The following is a 20,942-nucleotide window of genomic DNA, read 5'->3' as shown; positions in this document are numbered from 1 at the left end:
TTTCGATAGGAAAGTATTTTGTAGAATATATACGTCTCGTCTGAGTAGTTAAATTAGTTATGAGAAATATTTCTTATTGATCCCAGTAACTTTTACCGGGATAAAGGCATTGAAACTGTGAAGGGCCAAAATAAAGAGATTTGGAGATATCCTCAAAAAAATTAAGTTTTGAAATTGCCACTGTGAACACCCATAATATATTTTATCTTTAATACACATTACTCGTAAATTCCCTCAATAAAAACCATATAGATGATTTCCTGTAGATACATCCTACAGGGAAATTGCTAAAAGGATAGCCTCAAAGTAATCAAATGTTATATATTACCATTAAAAAAATATTCCCATAAAAATGTCCATGTTATGTTGCAATAGAACATTTTGTTTTTTAAATGAAAGCCTTGCAACATTAAATTAAACGTACAAGGATGTCGATTTATAAATTCCATGAAATATTTCTTCAAAAATTACATGAACATAAACGTATATCTGTATCATCTTTCCGAAAATACGTCAATATTCTTTTCTCTAAATCTTAGAAATATAACCTCCACTGAATATCATAAACTTTTCTGCTCATAAGGGTTTCCAAAGGTAGGTACAGCGTCATTGATATTTTAGAGAATTTGTAAGTCGATTTCAGAAATTGACTGTTGTTTTATCGACGACCAAACAATGAAGAGCAATGTCGATGTCGGGGGAATTTGAGCAAAGGACACCAAAAAGGATGAAATGTCGCTAAGTCTTATGTCAGGCGTACACAATTTCTCACAGGTCGACGACTTTACATTCTTAACCTAATAAAAAGTACAAATAACTATGCGACCAACAGCAGTTGTATACAAAGGTGTTTTTCCTCCAAACGAAATTACATATCGCATGAAATAACCGAAATATACCTAAATATATTTGCTTTTTAACCGTCAGTTAGTTATTGCAAAGAAATATTTAGGTGAAGACTTAAGTATTTTGTGAAAATGTTGGCACCAATCGACAAAAGCGATGTACCATACATAGGATTTTCTGTGAATTCTTGCTTCAGTGGATACAGTCGAATTGCCCAGCGCGTTTTCTTTTTGAAGAAAAAGATATCTGCGGCTATTTTCACACGTGGCGATTGATGAACTATGCGACTGTACAAGAGATTTCAGTTTCACGCAGTCTGTGAGCTAATGGGCAGAAAAAATATTTGATCACTATAAATAAATATTACAACTTCTTCTGCATATGTATTTGGTCGCCCAATTCTTCTACAATTGCATTGATATATTTATAACCATACAACTTATCAAATTATTTTAATATAGCAAAATATAATGGCTCGGATTCTGCAGGGAATCTTATGGATTACTGTGTCCCAAAACACAATGCACACCTTGAAAACGGAGTAGTTTGTTTAAGATATCAGGGTGTATCAGTTGATTTACCTAATCGGTAATCCTATTTCACCTAAAGCAGAAAATTATAAATACCTTTTATACAATTTGCTTTTATTTGTATCGTTACATAAAAATCTGGATACATTAATTCTTATATTTTATGTATGATATTTTTTTCAATATTCATTTAATATTTGCATAAACTAAGTATTCATTTGAATGTGTGTATTGAATTTTATGTATTAAGGTAAATATGTTTCGTTATATGTGTCACCTATCAACATGTCTCCCTGCATCTCTCTCTCTCTCTCTCTCTCTCTTTCTCTCTGTACATACACATACTCATATTCTATATGCTACGTATAGTCACATATATGCACGCATAGATGCACCCTCAGATACACATATATATGTAAATCAATATAAATGCTATATATATATATATATATATATATATATATATTATATATATATATATTATATATATTTGTGCGCGTGTGTGTGTGTGCGTATTATTTACTTACTTTGTTCTACAGCAATGATGTTAGTGTCATGGTACTAAAAGGCTTTTAAAATAAAATTCTATTCATATAGTAGCATATATCGTTTTCTTTTTTATAATATAAAGGAAAGTGTACTGTCATACCCACAGCAGTTGTTAAATTGTCTGTATAAGTCATGTGTAATTCTTTTACAGAAACTTCAATAAGTACGTTTCAGATTACATTATTGCAACATGTGTGAGTGCAATAGCATTTAATGGAATCTTATTAAACATTTTTACTATTATAAAGGAGGTGTGATTACTTATCTATATATTAGTGAAACTTTTGATGTTAAATAATCCTGTTATATACGTAATGTGCTTCAAAAACACATAACGCTTTTACCGAAAACAGATATTATATACAGATAAAATAGACACAGAAGTATATATATGCAAACATATGCATGGACATGTATCTATCTATAGATATAGATATATTCATATATACATACAATCATACAAACATACACGCATACATACTTACATACACACACACACACACACACACACACACACATATATATATATATATATATATATTATATATATATATAAGTAAATGAAACGAATTGTTTACATAATATATGTAAATTTTAATGCTATAATCTTTTATATAGATTTTAGAATATGCAATTTTTTGCATATTCTAACAGCCATAAAATATTGTACTATGACTCAAATCATAAATTGGTTTTATATACGATATATAAGCAGATATAAAAGTTAGCAATTCTACTACATCAATATTTGTATATGTATATATACATAATATATATATATATATATATATATATATATATAGATATATATTATATATATATGTATATATATATATATATATATGTATATATATATATATATATATATATATATATATATGTATATGTGTGATGTTTGTGTTGTGTGTGTGTGTGTGTGAGTGTGTGTGAGTGTGTGTGACAGAGTGAGAGTAATATATATATATATATATATACTTTATTTTAGAGCAGTACAAATATAACAGAAACTGACGCTCAGAGTTTCACGTTTCCGTTCGTCGGACAGTTTTGTTAGAATCTCTCTCTATATATATATATTGAGAAAAACGAAGCAACCAGAATTTGGGATAATTCTTTTCTACAGCTTTCGTTGGTGTTTTGAACTCGTCAAGACAAAATGAATATCAAAATAGTAAAAACAGAGCATTTCGCTGTTTCGTTATATGACTCGTATGTTTTTCGGAAAATATTGTTTTTGTTTTTGTGGGAAAAAGAGGAGAGAGACAGAAAAGCATAGAGGGGAAGGGATAGACAGAAAGATGGGTGCCAGGAGAATCAAGAAGGAGGGGGGAAATAATAAAGGATGGGAAAATGATAGATAGATAGATAAAGAGGCAAAGAAGCTGGTAGATAGATAGAAGGAGAGTCGTTTCTTTTCAATTTGATGTGGTCATTTAAATTTCAGTACAAAGCATTTTTCTGTTGTCTTTCTCCTTCCTCTTTCCTTTCCATTGTATACGTATTTGTATACATATTTGTAGATAGTCATTTTATTAACATCATTGACGTTTCAATGATGTTAATTTTAGGAAGTAGGATGGAAGAAATAAGAAACGTGGGGTGGGTAAGTCATCACTGAAAATTAAAATAAAAGAGTCGAAAGTTGAAAGTCGTATGAAAATGTATTCATTTTGACTTACTTTATTTTAACAAGTTCGAAAATATAGTCTCTGTACAACACTTTAAACATTCAATAATATATATAATATATATATATATATATATTTTTTTTGCATATATGTATATATGTATATATATATAATATATATATATATATATATATATATATATATACACACAAATATATATATGTATATATATATATATATATATATATATATATATATATATATATATATATATATGCATATATACATACACATATGTACACACCTACATATATATGTATATATAATGCATATATGGGTACAGGACGTCAAAAACATGGACAACATGAAAAACGAGGGCGTAAAAAAACAAAAACATGGAAGACGAACTTTTTTTTTGAACAACGAATGAAACATAAAGAAAGGAGACAGGCAACACAAAGAAAATCTCTTCATCAGTTGTCCCTGTTTCATCTACTCCGCGTTTCGACGGGTGAGTGCATACATGTAAAATCGGGTAGGAAAATCAGTACTCGAATACGAAATATAGAGTAATATATATTTTGAAAAAGCTGGAAAATTATCTTTTACCATTACTCAGAGTTTCACGTTCCTGGTCGTCGGAACATACCGTTCCAGTTCGTATGCATACACATACACACACTCAAATATACACACACACGCACGCACAGACACACACACATACTCACAACACATACATATATATGTATGTATCAATCGTGTCATAAACACATAATATGTATTTAATAACTGGACATGCCATTCTACGTTCTATTTTCCAAAGTTGAATGAACATGCGGAATTCTTCTGCTGAATAGGAGTATATCAATATTATATTAATATAAATTAATACAATAATGATATAACTGAATGATGGAAAATACCATGGTCTAAAATAAAATCACAACACTTGTTTCTGCACTTGACTCTAACTTGAAGCCGCTGAGTTATATATCATTACATAAAATTATTCTTTAGAATTACTATATAATTAAATGTTTTATAGCAAAAGCTGTTTGTGTGTGTGTTTGCTGAGGTGGATGTGATCGGACTGTTTTATAATTTTCGGGTTGTTGCTCAACATACCTTTCTAACTGTTACGTGGTTGCAAAAGCATTCTGTTTTTGGTTCGTGTCCCTGCCTACATAACATAGATAATATCTGTATCACTATTTATATAGATATTACCTTTTATTGTTAGTACCTCACTGATGTAGATCCCGGATGTCTCCGTTCGTTGACCAACAATACATCCTAAATGTTTGTTGCAGCACACGGCGGTGCGAAATCATTATGGAATATAGTTTTGTTGAATACTAAATACTCTTCCATGCTATTTGTAGCCTTCTTTAATGTCGGTAAGTGGAGATATAATAGCCTTAGTATTCATATTCTTGCATGTTTCTGTTATGATCAAACTACATTTCTACTAGCAGTGATAACGTTGACGCCAATTTAAAATGGTTCTTTGTTTCGTAAACATCACTAGATTGCAGTTTAATCTCATTTCCCAAAAAGTGTGTATCGTAGGAACTTTTCACTCTTCAGAAGATTCTTTCATGTTGCCTTTTCCTAAGCTGACGTAGTTTAGCTAACGGCTGAAATATGTATGTAGCCTAATCCTGATAGTGCCTAAAGTACTAGGTCAATTATCGATTGTTCTGTATCATTTTCGTTATAGAGTCGATTATATTAGTTGATAACTTGGCAAGCCACATTGACTCTATTAGCCATATATTAGAATCAGTATGAAACCCATTCTTGTATTGTAGCCTTACAATCAACATGTATTACAGCAAAAGGTTTCTTCCCGAAAACAACATTGTTGATGAGGAGCTGTTCGGTAGAGTCCTTTCTCTTTCCCACTTATCAATCAACCTATGTGGTTCACAGTGATCCAAAATTAATGCAGTCAATAATTCCGTAGAATTTCACATATTGAAAAATTGGGCTTGTAATTTGATCCCCCATGTATCACTATGCATGTACATCTGCTGTACATGCATATATCTACCAGCCGGCCAAATCAAGCTCAGTGTTCATTGTTCTTACAAGAGTTGCTCTCTAAACCGCTCTGTGTTCAATAAAATATTTTGAAGCCTGTTTCAGGTAAGTTTTCATTCGGTAGTTTTGCAACAATCATCAGGAGAGTTTCATTGTTAATATGATATATTTTTAGAGAAATAATTGCAGATTACTCGTTCCGCAGCTCAGCTAAATATATCGCATCATTTTCGTGCTACTTGTTTACGTTACTGTCTGATGCCGATAATAATTCTAATGATTATAAATCATTGCTGAGAGAGAATTTTTAAAACCTCAATGGCATGACCCTGTATGTACTGATACACTGGTTATGAGCTTAGTGCAAACATGAGATTAAGTTCATAATGTTCTACTATATTTTTACAATAACTAATTCTTTCTTTTTACTGGCCACACACAGTTCATGTTTAAGAACATTTATTGTCTTTTGTTGTGAGTACATACATACGACAGATAATCTATTATAAAATCACAGCTAGTGATATGGGAAATTAGCATTCACTTTAGTGAATCATAATATATAATTGTTCAAGATCGCTTTTAGTCTCCATGTAAGCATGTATATTGATGTATATAACCTTAACATTTTCAAGAGGAATAAAAACAGTTTTCAACAAAGTCATATTCTATGAAATTTTTACACATCTTCGTAAATACAATGCTTCTTTGAAGTTAGATTGAAAGCAAAATTTCTTTCAACATTAGGTTACAATAATCATGCAAATATTTATAAAATAAATTTCAAAAATCCGCAGAGAATAATGTGCACACGCAAAAAGAAAATAATATATAATTACTTTCAGAAGCACACACCCATGCATACATAAGTACATACATACATACATACACATATAGAGAGAGATATCGGTGTACGTGCATGCGTTTATACATGCATGAATGCACATATATATGTATGCATTAATACACACATACACGGATGCACATACAGAGAAACACACACACACATACACACACATATATATATATATATATATTATACAAATATGTGTGTTTGCATAAATTGTGGTACATACACGCTTTAGAGAAGGGACAGAAACAGTAATATGGTGGTAAAGATATATAAAATGTTTCCATCATTTTGCTAAAATAAAGTTCCGTTAAGCATCTGAAAGCTATTTATACGATTAATATGATATATATATTTCAAAGTATTAACTTTTTCCACAGATCATTTATAAAACTAAACTATAGGATAAAATAAAACATTAAAATGATATTTCTAAAATATTTCTTTCACATTTGATTTATAATGATACTGGTAGGTAGCTACTTCCATTGCATATACGAAAGCCTTGGTGGAAATTACTTACTTAGTATTTTTTTCTTTTTTCTGCGGAGATTGAAAAAGACATTGATCTTCACTTTGTCGTTCACATATTTATTGTGGATTAAATAAAGTCCTTCAATCATGAGCACACATATATATATATATATATCGACTGCACATATATATCAATCGACTGCATGAATTATTTGTGCAATGTATGTGGAGAATTCTACTGCAGCATAATTTATATCTTCGAACAACTGACTTTTAAAATCGTTGACAGAAACTCTGAGAAGACGTAATTAAAGTTTAAGAAGAAAAAACAGAATTAAAATATCAATGGCATTTGAAACCAATATCGATCCCTTGGATCATCTTTTTAACGTCATCTTTTGAATTCAACCCATATATTTCAGTGTTCTTCCATTTCTACAATGAAGCATACTCTACGGAGTTTGTAAGAATTAAAAGTTTTCAAGATATAGAGAGACAAAGATGTACTGTTTGAACGCAGGAGTTAAATAAAAATATATCATGAAGCAAATACTTTTATTTTTAACTTATAATATGTCGAGATAGAAGACTTTAAATACTGTATTTCATTTTCCTTTCTCGGTTTTGGGGAATGCAGTACACATGTAGAAAGTGAACCTGTAACAAATAGCATTTGATATCCCTTAAGTAATACACCACTCTCAGAAGAATGTAAGATAAATCGGGAAATGCATTTCAAGATACTTTGTTTTCTACTATTATTTCTGTAATTCTCTATATCAAAATATGAAAGTAAACTTAGTGCTCTGAGAGCAAAACGAATCAAGTGACGCAGTTTTCAAGACTGCTTCGCTCAAAGGCGAATAGGAAAGAAATCTAATATTGATATTATACTGTTCTAATGCAATCCTCTATGATTTCGTTCCAAGAAAGCTGTCCATTGTAGACGGGACACAGGGCAGAAAGATAACCTTCAGAGAAGAATCACAATTCAAAAGAAATAGTTTAATCCAGTATTTAACTTAAGCTATATCATGGGAATCTACTCAAGAATATTACAACTATCGAGGAGAATTTTATCTTTTGAGAGAGAGAGAGTGTGTGTGAGAGAGAGAGAGAGACAGACAGAGAAACAGAAAGTTAGGGAGAGAGTAGGAGAGAGAATAAATTGGTAAATAGTAGCTTTAAAACAGACGCATGTTAGGTTTATATGTGACTGCTATCTGATGTAATTCTAATATTTCTACAGCCACCACTAGAGGACAATATTTAAACTTAAAGGTCTGAGTAAGGGAAAGAATGGTGGGTAGAACTAACACATGCAATGAACTGATATTTCGTTTCATAAATCCTCGATCATAAAATTTATCTGAATGTAATAATGTTTCTTCTGATAGGCACACACACACATACACACATATATATTATTTGATAATCACAATATATATCTTTATAATTTACTATTATTTTCCTGTGGTTATCACAGTTGAGACAGCATTCTTAATAGATCTGGTACCTTCAGGCAATCCTCAGGCTGTTCCCACATAGGTGGAGAAACCGGAAAATGAAAAAGAAATTAGAAAAGTGCAAGAGGGAAAGAATTAAAGTTACGTCCCCTTTGACTGTAATGTCAGAAGGTTGAAATGGTAGTGCCTTAGATTCTGTGGTACATCTGCCTCAATTCCGAGACATTACTTTCCCATAAAATATTTTATAATAAATTTTGGGGTTAGTAAAGATCGATCTCACTGCTTTGAAATAGCTATGGGGTTCTCTAACTGAGCTAAAATGTCTAGTTTATATTTACCATATCCCTGATGTGATTGATGCATTTTTCCACATGATTCTTCTTCCGGGAGCTATTTTAATGCGTCTATCGAAACGTTGTCCTTTATATGGAGATACAAATGGTTTAAATAATATCTTGAGCATTTGTCTGCATTTTCAATTATTCTGATATATATATATATATATATATATATATATATATATATATATATATATACAAAATGAGAAAATGGAGAAATATACCTAACTCAATCATCAACCATCAGATAATACCCAATCAATGCTTTATTAAACCATCACACAACAGCAGTTATATTATACATAATATAGTACAAATATAACAAGACATAGAAATAGAAATAGAAAATACAATTATATATAATGATTGTTCACGAAAAAATTACCTTGAGGTATTAGGATCCAATGGGATTAAGACCATGTGTTGTTTGGTTTAATTAAGGATGTTGGCAAAACAGGAAGTAGTAGTAATTGTGGTTCTTCAGTTCCTCTGTTGTGAATAAGGGGAGACAACTCTTTTGAGTTCTTCAATTTGTGTTTCTCAAACTCCCCTTCAATAAAGGCTGCTAATAAACCCCAAGTTATAAAATTATCATTTTAGCTTCATTTGCATTATCTTTTTTATATAATTGTTTGTTAACTTAACTTTCAGATTTTAACACTTTATTTATATTATTTTCTAATTATATAAATTTGCATAGACCAATTTATAATTTCATTTCAGATTGTTATATCATATATAATAAAAATGATAGTAGTAACAACAATAGTAAAAATGATATTTAAAGAATATAAGTTTTAGCTTGAAGTGATGAATGCATTGTATCCTTATATATTTGTGTTAGTCCATCCATGAAGAATGAGGTAGAAAAAGGAAGTTTGATCAACGAGGAGTTTGCATATTAAGTTGTGTTTGGAATTTTTCAATAAAAAGATTCTCCTTGTTAATTCTCTCCTGTGTGGTTGTCCCGTCTTTACATTGGTAGAAGGGGAATATATAGAATTTGGGGTTTAAGTCTTTAGCGCATGAGTCTATGTGGTCACTCAGTGGAATTTGTCGGTATTCCGGGAGATTTATTTGTTCTTTATGCACCGCTACTCGTTTACGTAACGGGAGACATAATTATGTTGGCAACCAGCGCATGTGAGAACACAACCCCACCATTTATTGATCTATACACATATATATATATATGTACATATACATATATATATGTAACAACAATTGAGAAACGGCTATAATAGGCCGTTCGACCCACTAGAAATGGCAGCCAGGCCTCCAACCGCAAATAGTAGTAATTCCGAAATCAGAGGAAAAATTAAAAAAAACATTTACCCTGTTCTTCTTTAGACAATGCATTGTTTCGGCGTTTTTAATGGTAAACCAGCCTAATTAAATTAAATTAAACTTAATCAAGTCAATCTTCCAAAAGGCCAACGCGCTCATCAGTAAAGGAGCCAGAAGGGACAGAAATTACACGAGGCAGCTACCTTCATGCCTCGGTAATGTATATATATATATATTATATATATATATATATATATATATACACATACAAACATATGTATATATACATATTATATATATGCATGCATATACATACATATATATATATATATATATATATATATATTATATATATATATATATGTATATATATATATATGCATATATTTGTAGTTCTATGCTATGTTTTCTCTATAGTCTAGATTCCTGATTAGTCTGCCGGTGCCAATGGGGCAAAAGTTTTGCAATATTTCTATTTGGTAGAGCTACTCCCTATATACTCCTCTCAAAGCTTAAATTTTCACACAGTATCCAAGTTATACAGGATTTGGGCAACTCGAGAGCATTCATTTACTCTATGGTTTCGTCAAATCTATTACAATCTCTACATGACGAAGAAACCTATATATTTGTAACACTAACATTAAACCTACAATACGTGACCAAGGCTTCGACTTGCGCTGCATGTATAGTGATCTCAGTTTCTATTTTGCACTCTTTCTTTAGACAAACCCAATTATGTCCTCCCTCGATTCTCTTGTGGCTATACGGAATTGATTGTATAGTCCCTTGTTGTGTAATGCTTCTTTATGTATTTTATGTATTTCATGTAATTCTTCTTTTGTTCTTTTCTCTTTACCTGTATTCAGTATGCCCTCATCTATATCTGCTACTTGCAAGGTTTCTCAGCTGGGATTAGATGTCGTTACAAGTACCCATTATAATTGTTCTTGTTCTTGTGTTGTTCTTGTTGTTATCATTAAGACGACTAGCTGAGAGAGTCGTCAGAACGATGGAAGACATGCCTAGAGATATTTCGCCAGTCACTATGTTCTGAGTTCAAATTCAGCCTAGGTATACTTTGCCTTACATCCTTTCGGGGTCGATAAGTTGGGTAATTGACTAGTCACCCTCCCCTCAGATTTCAGGGTTTGCGCCTTTAGTAGAAAATATTATTATTATCATCATCATCATCATCATCATTATTATTATTATTATATTATTATTATTATTATTATTGTTATTATTATTATTATTATTATTATTATTATTATTATCATCATCATTATCACCATCATTATTATTATTGAGAGAGCAGTGCGTGCCATCAAAGTGGCACTGGGGTAAAATACACGAAGCTCAGTATACCTATCATGACTACCTATCTGATAAGGGTACACTAGGCACATGCATCAAAACCATATGTGAGCGACATGGTAATCTCATATCGAAATAAACAGCGCATGACCTTTCAGGTGGGGCTCAGTTAGAATTTTTTCTTCTGGTTGAGTAACCCATCCTGCTCAAAAGGTCCCTAAATAAGGGTTGTTTAAGGATGTTGAATGAAATTCCCATGTTTACAGAGGTCAATTATTCAAATCCCAAAGAATCCCTCTCAACACATGGTTATTATGCTCCCCCACTACTTCCGCTCGTGATCAGAGATGCACATATCGTTAGCCACTAAGGGACATGCTCAAATGGTTATGGTCAAACAACTGACGCGGAAATCTGTGGTATTGAGTAGAATATTTGCTGTAGCCCATCTTTTATACCAAATTAATATTATTATTATTATTATTATTATTATTATTATTATTATTATTATTATTATTATTATTATTAACCATATATAGGTGCATGCTTGTGTGTTTCATTCAAATAGTAGTCTACTATATTTTGACAGGTAAATGTAGAATTTAATCACAGACATTTCGCGACCATTCTAGCTATGAAACTTCTACTTCTTAAGTAAGTGAATTAATTTTATTTCTATCTAAAACATCTGTGTATAGACAAATATAAACACACTGACTCTCTCATACAAATACGAGGTTATGCACATTTATATATTCATACACACTTCTAAATATATGACGTACGATATATTTATGTATCGGTATACACACACCCATACGTATATACATACATATATATGTACATACACAGAAACACACACATACACACTCACACACACACACACACACACACACACACACATATATACATATATATATATATATATATAATATATATATATATAATATATATATATATATACCACGAGCTTCTTTCAGTTTCCGTCTAACAAATTCACTCACACGGCTTTGGTCGGACCGAGCCCATAGTAGAAATCACTTGTCCAAGGTCTGAAACTGGAACCTTGTGATTGGAAAGAAAGCTCCTCACCACAGGGCCGCGTATGTGTGTATGTGCATGTATATACACGCACACATACACGCATACACATATATACATAATATATATGTACACACACACACATATATATATATACATATATGTACATACATATATATATACGTATATATATGCAAACACATATAGGTATGCATGTACATATATATAGGAATATATATATATATATATATATATATATATATTATATATATATATATATATATATATATATATATATATATATATATATACATATATATATATATATACATTTAACAATTAAGGATAATCTCTTAATACGGGATCTTAACAAGAAATTATCGGGTAGTTAGCGTGAAAACCTCATAAAAGAAAAGAATTCGAAAATAATTTTTTTCTTTTGAACAAATTAATTATAACTATATTGTATAGAGGGCATTATTACACATAAATGCCTCACACTAAGAGGGACAAAGTCATTACTACCAAAATTATACTAATCATACCTAAATGCAGTTTTTCAAAGCAAGACACTTAAAAAATGAATTTAGTTCTGTATCACCGTGATTTCACATTCAACTTACGTCTTATGATCATCAGCAGAACTGATTCTGAACACATCATAAATAAACAACCAACCTTACGTAGCGGTAAGGTTGGTTGTTTATTTATGATGTGTTCAGAATCAGTTCTGCTGATGATCATAAGACGTAAGTTGAATGTGAAATCACGGTGATACAGAACTAAATTCATTTTTTAAATGTCTTGCTTTGAAAAACTGCATTTAGGTATGATTAGTAAAATTTTGGTAGTAACGACTTTGTCCCTCTTAGTGTGAGGCATTTATGTGTAATAATGCCCTCTATACAATATATATATAGATACATATATATATATATATACATGTACATATACATACACACACATACACACACAAGCACACACATATAGATTGATAGACAGATAGATACAGACTAATTCATAAATAGATAGATAGTTAGATATGCGTATGTGTGCCCCAAACATGTAAGCTTGCATGTCCGTTAGCATGTCGATATACCTATGTTTCTGATTATACATACGAAGTTATGTTTGTGTGTATAGACATGTCCATCAGTATGATTGTACGTTTGTATAACTATGATTTATACATTTAATACACCGTTACTAAGACAGACAAATTCCTTTCAAGCACATTTGTGAAATTAATAATAGTGTATAACCTTATGTTTGAAATAGGATTCATCAGAGAACAACAATTCAAAGTCCATCGATGCATATATTTAAATAATTCCTTGCATAAAACATTTCCACTTGATAGCGTAGTTGCTGGACTATGAGACCACGCCGGTGATTTAAGTGCAAAGCCAATCTGTGTAAAATGTAGGTTATATATAAGAAAAGTCCAGTGTACTGATACGAGAATGCCATTTAAATAACAACAGCAGTTTTAAACGTAGGCAACATAATAAACGACCAATCTAGTAATGTTTTGAAATAAAATCTCCATCTTTGGCCGTGTCAAATATGAAATTATACCTCAAGTGATTAACTGCTATAAGATCAAGCAATGCATATTCTCGTATTTAAAGACAAGAGATACGAGCAAGCGTAATATTTTATTTAAGGTTCCACATCGCTTCCTATCCTATGTCTTTGACAAGTCTAGGTGCGATTTCTCTCTCTTCCTCCATTTATCTATCTATCTATCTATCTATCTATCTATCTATCTATCTATCTATCTATCTATCTATCTATCTATCTATCTATCTATCTATCTATCTATCTATCTATCCCTCTCCTTCTCTCTCTCTCTGTATCCATCTGTCTATCTGCCTATCACCCTGTATATATGTATATGTATATATATATATATATCTATCTATATCTATATATATATATATATATATATATCTATATATATATATATATATAATATATATATATATATATATATACATATATGTGTGTGTGTGTGCCTCCTTCTATATATATATATATATATATATATATATATATATATATATATATATATACATATATATATATGTGTGTGTGTGCCTCCTTCTATATATATATATATAATTGAATTTCATTTAATTAGTCAAATAACTAAAGGCTACTGAATGATGCGAGCACAATACATCACCGGTTTATACCAGCGTTCAGAGAAAACCAAGAATATTAGTTTATCACCGAAGTGTTTTATTATCTAAATAAACCTTTTTAAATAAGAAAATGGAGAAAATTTACGTACTTAAGTTTTTATTTTAAGACATTCAAATTTATACATAGAAAATCCTACCTACAGCTGTTTCAATAACCAATGCTTTTATTTCAGAAGTAAAATTCCAGTGCATTTTATAACTTCATTTTGAAATTTTCACTGAGCATATACCCAGTTCACTTATATAAATATATACGTATATGTATCTCTGTATGTACTTATGTAATATTCATATATACATATCGATGTGCTATGTGCTATAGGTGTGTACTTGTGGGTATAGTTTGTATCCCTCTCTCAAGTGATTTTGAGCCGCGGGTGCCACAGTCGGCTCTTCAAACCCATATGCTCCCGAACTTTGATAAACTGCCACCATTCCCCAGCAATAATACAATCCCAGACAATGGTTGCGGTATAGGTATGCGTAGTGTAGGAGGATCTATGAATCTTTGAATCAAAACAACTAACTTTTATAACCCGACGGCATATATGTATAACTTATGTAGTCTTAGGCGAGACGCTTGCATCTCGGACTTAGAACATGAATAGGACAACATTAATTGGAATGTTGTTGGTCTCATGAAGTGACAAGAAAGTGATATTACAAACTCCTTGCAAAAAATGGTCACATATTTTTCCCCGGAAAGCTGAGGATAAAAGTGAAGCAGGCATACGATTTTTGATATATAATGATGTTGCTGGAAATATTATCAATTGCAAAACGGATAATGAAAACAACCGACAGCCTGAGGAAAATTTATTAAATTAATATTATCCCAGTGCATGCCCCAACTAGTGGCAGTGATGATGAAGAGATTGAAGTATTTTACAAGGCAGCTTGACAATGCCATTAAAGAAAAGAAAGTGAACCATACTTTAGTGATATGGATTTTTAAGCCAAAGATGGGCTTTAAGAATAATAAGTGCTAAAATGTCATCGAAAGTTACGAATGTGGAATAAGATATGAAAGACGAAAAATACTAAATGAAATAGCATACTATGAAAACATTACTATAGCAGATATCTTCTTTTACTTAAAATGGACATGGAAAAACGGCCTGGAGATAGAACGAGTAAATTCATTTAATAATATCAAGCAGCCCAGATACAGTTCAGGATATGACAGTTGTCCATAAAAAGAACATTTCAGGTGAATGTAGTCTTATTAAATACAAACTTAAAACACAGGGAATTTGCATGAAGACCTTAGAGCAAAAGTCTCACAATTTCAGTTAATCTTGAAAAGTAGAATTTATGTAATTAGGTATAATATACACAGTAATAATATCAAAGAGATAACAAATAATATTACAGAGAAACTAATAAAATGCAGCTAAGGAAACTACATCTAACAGAAAAAAAGGCGAAAAACTATACATTACCGAGAGATATTGTAAAGCACATTAATATCCGAATAACAATAAAACAAGACTCATTTACACAACCCATTGAATATACTGAATGAGGTAACACAATAAGGAAAAATCTCAGAAAACTTTAAAGATGATTAAGGAATGAATTAAAAACTACAAAAGTCACAAAAAAAACCTAAGCAAAGGTACATTATTGGATGTTACACAATCATTAACCTAAATGATAAACACGGAAATAACTTACAGAAGATGTGCAAATATTAAAAAAGAATTAAAGAACTCTATATAACCCTATATCAATCAAACAAGTTTCGTGAACAGTAAATTCAAAAAAAATGGTCACAGATATATTAGAATCAGAAATTAGAATTGTTATAAAGGAAATGAAAAATAAAATGCTACTGGTCCTGATGGGATTGTAATAAACGTAATAAAAATGCGGTTCTATATTTAATATCTGTTAATTGTAAATAATATAACTAATGTATAATAAAAATGGTTGGACCAAGCACAAGGAAGGCAATAGCTAAACTATAAAAAATGGGTCCATTAATATAAGATACAGGTGATGAAGAAGAGTTACGAACTGATCCTTCTTTATAAAAAGGGATAGTAAACACCTAGAGAACAACAGGCCTGTGAATCTACTCTCACACATAGAATATCACCTCAAAAATCATATCAAAAGATTTGAGAAGGGCGAATGAGAACACAACAGCAGAATAGGAAAGACTCGGGAAAACTATTGTATAATTGATCTCGTGTATGCTATAAACCATCTGAGGGGAAAATGAAAAGCTTACAACATACCAATATACTTAACATTTGTATAATTCGAAAGCCTTTCATTCCGTGGAAATTGATGATATATTAAGAGTACTAAGAGAATAGGGAATAGAAGGAAACAAAAGGTGCCTGATATCAAAATTGACAAAGCCTTCAAAGGAGGCATGTATCACCCTAATTATCACATGTGTGATTGAGAAGGTTTTTTAAAAACCTATGAGAATCAGGTAAATGAATCAATATAAACGGGCGCCTGCTAAATGGTCTCAGATTCGCTGATGAAGTACTCATGTCCAGGAGCATTAGAGTATCCACAGAATTGCTCAGAGAACTAAAAGAAGAAAACAAACAACGTAGATTTACAATTAATATTAACGAATCTCTAGCCATTTCATCACAGCTGGAAATATAGTAATAGATGATAAAACAGTTGAAAGTGTTGACCTATACACCTGCCATAGTAAAATATTATGTTTAAAGGATAAAAATCAGGCATGAAATTGAAAGATGAATAAAGACACCTAACAAGAATGTTGAAAGTAAATTAAGAGCGATATAAAGATCCATGAAAAGGAGAATGCTGATAATTAAGAAAACGGTTAAGTGAAGAAGCAAAATTTTCCGCATTCTAACCAAACTACTTTTGCAATTTACGTTTAGTGTATATACCTATATTATAGATTCTTTGGTATGTGTATTTATTGCGTAATGTATGTGTGTCAGCGGGAAAAAATTTAAACTGATGTGTCTTTTAATTTATTAATTTACTATTATTTTTACAGCTAATTATTTAACCTGGCTATTCGGGTGGTTTTCCTTCTTCATAAGCTATTTTCGATTTAAGGTTTTCTTCAATTTTATAATAATATGATTTTGGACTCCAATTTGTTATTTCATGCAACCGGATATTGAAAAGGACCAATGAAACAAAACCATTTTCAAAGGTGTATCTAGCAAAGTAATTGTATTTCTTACTCCATTCTAAACTAAACTTCCGACGACTGGAACGTGAACCTCTGAGTAACAATTTTTGTGATATTTTTGCTGCTTTTTAATAAAGCTTATTACTCTACATCTGGTTTTCGAGTACTACTTTTTCCACCTTGATTCGCATTTATGGGCTTTCTCTGGTATATATATATATAATATATATATCCTTTTATAATTTACCTGTTCAGTAATTTGATTGCAGCCAGGCTGGAGTACCGCTTTTAGCCGAACAAATCACCCCAAGGAAATATTCCTTATAATCTTAGTAGTTATTCCATCGCTTCTGATGCCGAACCGCTTGGTGATGAGACCATAGACACAACAACAAGCGATGGTGTGGGACAAACACAGACACATAATATATATATATATATATATATATATATATATATATATATATATATATAATATATATATATATATATATATACATACGCGGCGTGTTTCTTTCAGTTTCCGTCTCCCAAATCCACTTACAAGGCTTTATTCAGCCCGAGGTTATAGTAGAAGACACTTGCCCATAGTGTCACCCTATGTGACACAGCCCAGAACCACGTGAAAGCAAGCTTCTTACCACACATCCATTCCTGTTTATATATTAAGGGCGCAATACATGTATTAAAGCGCAACTAATCGTTTCATATGTTGAGAAAACTGAATTCTCAGGAGCAACCCACATATCACAAGGAAGTAAGAAACTTGAATAATGAAAGAAAATCTGAGAAAGTAGCATATAGAAAACGTAGAGAGTAAACAACGGAAAACGAAAAACGGAAAACAAAAATGCACAAATTAAAATCTAACATAGGAAAAAGATCCTTGTCTCTCGTAGACAAATACTTTCCAGCTTCTTACAGATACTGGAAATATTTGATCACTGTTCTATGAAGTAATCATATAGCTGCTGCCCTAATATGAATAGTATCATTACACGTGGTCAAAGCCTAAACCCAGTCGTAACTCTCGTGACCCAGGATCCTTTCTACTTGACCAATGATGTGTGATTAAATCTATCATATGTGAGGCAGAAGTTAATGCAAGCGTAAATAATAATACAACTGATAATAAGACTTATATTGGATCATGTGCAGGTAATATTTTGAAATCTAGATCAGAAATTTTCAGTAGCTGCATACATATGTATAAATATATTTTAAAGTATTGGAAAATCCCTTTTATTCCTAACTGGCATACTATATTTCTAGCCTTATCATTTAAGGTCTAACGAGGATAACTATTTTACCTTTTTATCATATATTTTTTATACTTTAGTTTTTGTGTTTTTGTTTTCCGTTTTCCGCTTTCTGTTGTTTACACGCAGCGTTTTCTATAATTAAAATTTTTAGTTCGTTATGATATGCGACTTGCGCCTGAAGATTATGTTTGAGTTTTCGAAACATATGAAACTATTAGTAACGTTTTAATAAATGTATTGTGTCCTTTAAATAAATAATAAGTAACTCTCACGGGATGGAGTACTATTTTTGTTGAATTTTCTATCGCGGAACAATACATTTTATACCTATATATATATACATACATATACATATATACACACACACACACACACACACACACACATACACACATATATATATATATATATAATATGTTTATTATATATATATATATGTTTATACACACACACACACACACATATATATATATATAATAAAGATTAAAAAAAAGAAAGAGCATACGCATATACACTAAGAGATTAAGAGATTCTTAGAAAATATAGTACCGAAAGTAAATCCTGTAGAAATATCTCTGCTATAATTGTATCATTTTAGACAACTGAATGTTAGTCGCAAAATGAACAGTAAGTATCCATCTTACTGTTTTGCATTGGTAGCTATCATCCATGGGTTTTCCCCGTGCTTTTGAATAACTCTCTCATGTTTGCTAGAAAGTTTTCTAGTTTCACATACTATGGAAACAAAACTTTACTTGCTAGAATTATATAGATATTTTTCGAACGTCATTATTGGATTAGTGAATATAGACCTGATAATTTCGATATTACTATAGGTTTCTCTGATTTCGCTTTGGTAACAGATTTATTTGGCTTATATCACATATGTGAATTCAAAAGAAACTTCTTCATACTTAGGCACTGTATTTTATCGTGATTACTTTTTTTACAGCTTTCACTAAATAATTACGTTTCTTCTCATAGAGAATGCCTTAGAAATTCCATCTACAAACTATTTTACGATATGCAATCTCCGTATCACTTTCGATAAGAATATACAAATTAATAATTTCCTCGTACTCTAAAACTCAATTCATAAGCCTAAAGAAACCGTACAATAAATAAATGAAATATCTACCCAACCCAATTTGATAGTGAATAGTATTATTAGAAATATCTCTCTAACAATATCTATTCTTTCAGCTAAACGAAAAATATTAAAAATAATGTATCCCATTATAATGATACTTTGATGGGAGGTAGAAACGATGAAAACCGTCGTATCATTCTAACATCAAATTAATGAGAATACTTCATCATATTAACATATCTGTTAATATTTATACGTTTGCTAAGGGTAAATTAAATTACATTGTGATGGTTTTAGATATGATACGTTAAAGCCTAAGGATATTTTCTATAATCCATGATCTCGGCATGAAAAAGATAAAAAAGATTGAAATATGTAGTTGTAATATAAGAAAAAAATACACTGAAACAAGTTAACGCTCCAGTGAATAATGATGACGACAAACAAGGGGATTCTGTATTAGCATCAATGTAAGTAATGATTCCAAATACATAGTTAAGACATGAATAGTGTCCTCATGTGTTCATAAAAAATACAAATGTATCTAAAAGTTATTAGGAGAAATATTTGTCTGAGTGATAGAAATACTAATAAAATAGAGAATGAATATTCTGAAGTCACTAATGTAGAGAGAAATTTACAATAGATAATATTATAGCAGCTAGAGAACTATACACTACACACCATATTGTATAGCGGCATTCATCAGTTGTACACAAAACTGCAACAGCTACGACAAAACAAAAGAAAAAAAAAACAGAACAAACGACAATAATGAGAACTATAACCATCCTCTCTACTATAGGCATCAGCCCTGAAATTTTAGGGGTAGGAAGATTGTCGATCTTATCGGGACCAGGACTTGAGAG

This window comes from Octopus sinensis, linkage group LG19, assembly GCF_006345805.1.
Source record: "Octopus sinensis linkage group LG19, ASM634580v1, whole genome shotgun sequence".
NCBI classification, from domain to species: Eukaryota; Metazoa; Mollusca; class Cephalopoda; order Octopoda; family Octopodidae; genus Octopus; species Octopus sinensis.
The sequence above is the reverse complement of the archived record's forward strand: the minus strand, read 5'-3'. Positions refer to the sequence as shown.